Here is a 6,000-nt window from a genome sequence, read left to right on the forward strand (position 1 = left end):
GCCATCTATATCATCAAACCATATTGAATAAATGAAACAGGGATGAATTGAAGAATGATGAAGAAGTGTGGGCACTCATTCAAAAGTTGCAGCAAGATCCCAGTACATATGATACATTTAGCTGGAAATATGATTCGTTATGGTACAAAGATCGCTTATACCTCTGTAATAATTCCCAACTCAAAATAAAGATTCTTTTGGAATTGTACACCTCTTCTTTAGGAGGGCACTCAGTATTTTTAAAAACTTACCATAGGGTTAAGAATGATTTTTTCTGGGATGGACTTAAATTTGGTATTCAAAGGTTTGTGGTGGAATGTCTGGTTTGCCAAATAAATAAAGTTGAGACAATTAAGACCCCACGTCTATTAAAACCTTTATCCATTGTAAGTCAATGTTGGGAGGAGGTTTCAATGGATTTTATCATAGGTTTACCCAAGTCTGAAGGAAAGAGTGTCATCATGGTGGTAGTTGAAAAACTTACCAAGTATGCACAATTTTGTGCATTATCTCATCCATTTAAAGCATGTATAGTTGCTACTGCATTTATGGAATAATTCAAAAAGCTACATGGAAACCCAAATATTATGTAAGCGATAGAGATCCCATTTTCACTAGAAATTTTTGGACTGAATTATGTTCTTGTCTCGGTACTCATTTAGCTCATAGTTCATATTATCATCCTCAATCTGATGGGAAAAATGAGATAGTGAACAATTGTTTGGAAGGATATTTTCATTGCTTTGTATCTGATAAACAAACACAATGGGTCAAGTGGTTGCCTCTGGTTGAATAGTGGTATAATATTTCCTTCCATATTGCAGCAAAAATGACCCCATTTATGGCACTTTATGGATATCATCTATTATCCATCATAACATCTTTAAGATAAAATTCTAAGGTTCAAGAATTGGAATATCACATTGAGCATCCCCAACATGTTCTCCAACTCTTAAAGCATAACCTCACTTCGGCACAGAATATAACGAAACAACAATCAGATCAACATCGCAGCAAAAGAAGTTTTGATGTAGGTGGCATGGTATTTCTACAACTATAACCATACAAACAAATGTCCCTCAAGCAAGCTAAGAGGGATAATAAATTATCACCAAAGTATTATGGTCTGTACAAGGTGTTACAAAATATTCTTACTATGTCATACAAATTGGAGATTCTTGCATCTTCCCAAGTGCACCCAATTTTCCATGTTTCATGCTTAAAGAAGGTTATAGGTGACAACCTCCCAGTTCAAACAATATTTCCAAAACTTGAAGAGGAAGGAAAAATCATATTTGAACTTGAAGCAGTCATAGAAACAAGAACTCAACAACTATGAAATCGATCAATTTTAGAGTATCTCATCAAGTGGAAGAACTTACCTGGTGAAGATTCCACATGGGAGGATGAGAATTTTATACAAAGCATCTAGAGCTACTCAAGAATTGAGGACAACACCTTTTTGAAGGAGAGGGGCATGTTAGGTCCCTATAATACTAGTGGTTCCCCCATTACTATTGTCATTGTAACTCGTTATTGTTATTGTTGTGCCCCATAAAAGCTCACTATTATTATTGGTGTGCCCTTGTATTATTATTTTTATGTTTGCTTTGATTATATTGTGACCCCTTAGACTCTTATATATAGAAAGGAGGTTTTGTCATTTGAATCATCCAATAATTGTTCATTTGTGTAATGTAAAGAAGGTTTCCCCCTCAAAGAGTCTTATTTTGAAGTTGTTGATCTATATTTTCTTCTATTTTTTGTTGGAAATAATACTTAGAGGGGGGGGGGGGGTGAATCAGTATTATGACATCAATAAAACTTTTTCATTTCCATATTCAAATTCATATATGCTACTTCCACAACTTCTTATGATTCAGTTAGTTGATCCTTAATGAGTGCATTAGAACATTATCAACCATATTAACAGTAAACAGGTGCAGTAAAATAGAACAGATCATCACACATAAGCCACACACATGAACACCATGATATAAGGTGGAAACCCAATGTGGGAGAAAACCACCTGCTACAAGTCATCTCGATCTTCTTCTTAATAAGAAAATCCTTTTACAATATTTCTATACTGGTGCACTCTTATACCAGTACACAGGCTTCTACCTGCAGAGAGCTACAACCTTCTCTCATTCTCCAGTCTTTCCTGGAAGGGAGCTACAACCCCCATAGTTCTTGTACTAGTCGATCCATTTACTAGTACGCAAGCTGCTACCTGCTACAATGCTCCAAAGTTTTCAATTGCTACTGGAAGGGAGCTGCCACCCCCTTAGCTCTTGTACTAGCTAAGATACTAGTACGTAGGCGCCGGCCTACAATCTTCTCTCCTCCAGGTACCACGTTTCATACATTTTCATATTGGATACTCCTGAAGCACAACGCATAATCTGAAAGGCCACGTTTCATCCAATTTTCATACTGGACCCATTAATATCATTGAAGCACATAATCAATCAATCTTCTGAATCACCCAAACACTAGATCAATACATATACAAGGATAATATATGTGTTAGCACCCAGATCTAGTCCATCAGATCACAGAAATATGAGCCATTATGATCCTGATCCAATATTAGTTCTCATCCATCAATACTGAATCTAAACACAATCAACCAAACAGGATATGCAGAATACTGGCACCTTTAAACTGTCATCAGAACCCATCAACAACGAGAACCATTTGTGACTTCAAATATCATAGCTCAAATTGTATACGCTACTACAATGAACCAAACCTGTACATACGCACTTACACCAAAGCCAACCCACGTACAGATCTATAAATATTCAAACATGACTTGCAACAATTTCAAACTCAAGTTATACCCAGTTCAGATCATTACAAGCGTCAGTGTACAAATCTATAATAATCATAATCAAATATATAGAGATAGTTCATTTCAAACCATTTGATCACGATCTATCCTTAGATCTTGTTTTCCATCAACCAGTGAGATCCATCTTTAGCTCAGATCCAGATCTGCACCATAACCCAATCACAGTATTCCAAATCTAGCACTTTATCAGATATTCAATAATTCAGATGATGTTGTGCCAAATGATCTCCTTCCTCTTTTATAGCCTTAGTCCTTTCTCAATACCACGGTCCAAAACCATAGGATCAAAAAACTGTTGGACTAATACCATGAACCAACCATGAAAGTGTGTGAGATCAACACTTTTGGATGCAATACCACGGACCAAAAGCATAGGATCAAAAACTGTCGGACTAATACCATGAACCAACCATGAAAGTGCGTGAGATCAACACTTTTGGATGCAATACCATGGACCAAAACCATAGGATCAAAAACTGTCGAACTAATACCATGAAACAACCATGAAAGTGTGTGAACTTTTCTCTTGCATGAAGGGAACTTTTCTCTGCATGAAAGTGCGTGAACTTTTCTCTACATGAAATAAACTTTTCTCTGCATAAAAGTGCATGAACTTTTCTCTACATGAAATAAACTCTTCTCTGCATAAAAATGCGTGAACTTTTCTCTACATGAAATAAAATTTTCTCTACATAAAAGTGCGTGAACTTTTCTCTACGGAATAAAATTTTCTTTGCATAAAAGTGTGTGAACTTTTCTCTACATGGAATAAACTTTTCTCTGCATAAAAGTGCGTGAACTTTTCTCTACATGGAATAAAATTTTCTCTGCATAAAAGTGCGTGAACTTTTCTCTACATGAAGGAAACTTTGTTGCAATATAATTTATCAAATAAATTTGCTGCACTATAATTTATCATTTGTGTGATTTGCCATCAAGGACAACACTTGTCTCATAATGCCAACAATCTCCCCCTTTGGACTTGTCATACTGAGAATTGTCATCTGATATCTCTTCTGTAGATTCATCTAGATATATATAAGTGAGTTGATCTTCTATGAGTTGGTTGCCATCAAGTACAACACATGCATCATAATGCCAACAATCCCCCCCTTTGGACTTGATGGAAACAATACCAAATCACTCTCCCCCTTTGACATCAAGGGCAAAGGGTGAACCAAGATATTCTCTTTCCTAGAAAGGCATTCCCTGTTCATACTCCCCCTGAGTACCTGTTGAAATCTCTGAATGAGCTCCCCCTTTGTATATGCCAAGGTGTACCAATCTGTCCATGCTACATGCTGAAAGCTCTACTCTTTCTGAATTGTGTTGTTCATGCTCCCCCTGACTGCAGGAAAGATCTGCAAAAGATGTTCTTCAAGAAGAACCAAGACTTATACATCATGAAAGACCTTCCTATCACCAAAAGACTCAATACATACATCCATCACCCAACCAAGTGGGGATACATTAGAAATATGACAACCAAATAAATTACATCTTCATCCCAGGCATAGTGGGGAAACCAAAATAGGTCGTTACATGACCTTGACACCATAAAAGAGATACATGACATAGAGACAAAATATCTAGAGAAAGACTTATGAAAGTCACTAGATAGTGGAAACATCTATCAATCACCATTCAGATCAGCAATCATGATTTCCTTCTGCATTTGTTCCACCTGAAACCAACAACAGCTAGCACCAAAAGCTTCTAAGGTAATGCCAACAATGCATTATTAGAAGTTAATCTGCTGCCCCTGAACCTGTGCCAGATGGTTTCTATCTGACCCATATCAGACTCTTCTCACCCTGAGTCTAGCCCACTGATTTCCTCCATATTAACATATACGTGACTGTTTCCACAGAAACAAGCGTATATACGCGGATACTCCTTATAAAACTCGCGTACAACCAATTCCAGATCAACAACCTGTAAATGTCCTTTAACAGGGTATGTCTGCATATAGATATCAACTCATCATCATAAAATCATTCACATGATATGTGAAAAACACCATAGCCATCTTATCAACAAGATCATCCATGTATCAACACTTGGGAATATCTGCATCATAACTGTATTATATGATCTTTATGCATATGACGACAACAACATATGAGTGACTCATCATCAAGTAATGAAGATGTGTATTCAAGCGTTGTACTTCTCCTTATCCTTATGAAGATCACCATGTAAGCATCATATATGCACCATCTAAGAATCAATCCATAGATATGATCTGAACATCAACTATGTAACCCCAAGAATCATATGAGATTTTATCATGGAAAACTCATAGCCACATCATAGCAAGATATATCATTTAGCCATATAAGCATCATCACCAAGGACTATTAACCATAATGCCAACAATGCATTATTAAAGACATATGCTCCCCCTCAACCTATGCCATATGTTTACTGTTAGATCTGATCATGCATAAATCATCTATAAGTATCAAGACATCATCATCATCAAGTTAGGATCAAAACACTTCTAAACATCTTACAAGTATCAAGACATTTCCACACATCCTCAGTAGATTGTAACCATTATCAAACAAAGCAAATAATGGACTGAAACATAACAAATCCTTTTCCTGAACCTGTCCCTACTGCATTTCTTCAGACATCATATACGCGAATGTGCAGTATCCAACTCGCGTATATACGCGACTTCCCTTTAAGAAACTGGCGTATAAGATTCAGGACACTTAAGTTTTACAATTTCAGCTCCCCCTGAGTCTGTTATGTCTGTGTTGTGTTGTGTCTGAGTATATTGTGTTGTGCCACATCTTTCTGACTGTACTTCCTTCTTCTTCCACATCTTCAGGTGTGATGATGATGTTTTCTCCTTTTGGTATGGTGCCCATACATTGTTCCTGCATTCCTTAGCTATATGTCCAAGCTTGTTACATGTGTAACATCTTACATGTCTCATATTTCTTCTATAGCAATCAACAGCTATGTTACCAAACATATTGCAAGCAAAGCAATATCCATTAAAGTACCTTGAATGTGATGATCTTTCTGCATGATGGTCTTGAAACCTTCTTCTTCTACATCTGGCTGCAACATGTCCAAGATTATGACATACATAACATTCAACATTATTCATAGGAGGAGTAAAATATTTT

This window comes from Pinus tabuliformis, chromosome 1_1, assembly GCF_031772625.1.
Source record: "Pinus tabuliformis cultivar Carrire ecotype Pingquan chromosome 1_1, CPIR1, whole genome shotgun sequence".
In the NCBI taxonomy this organism is placed as follows: domain Eukaryota; kingdom Viridiplantae; phylum Streptophyta; class Pinopsida; order Pinales; family Pinaceae; genus Pinus; species Pinus tabuliformis.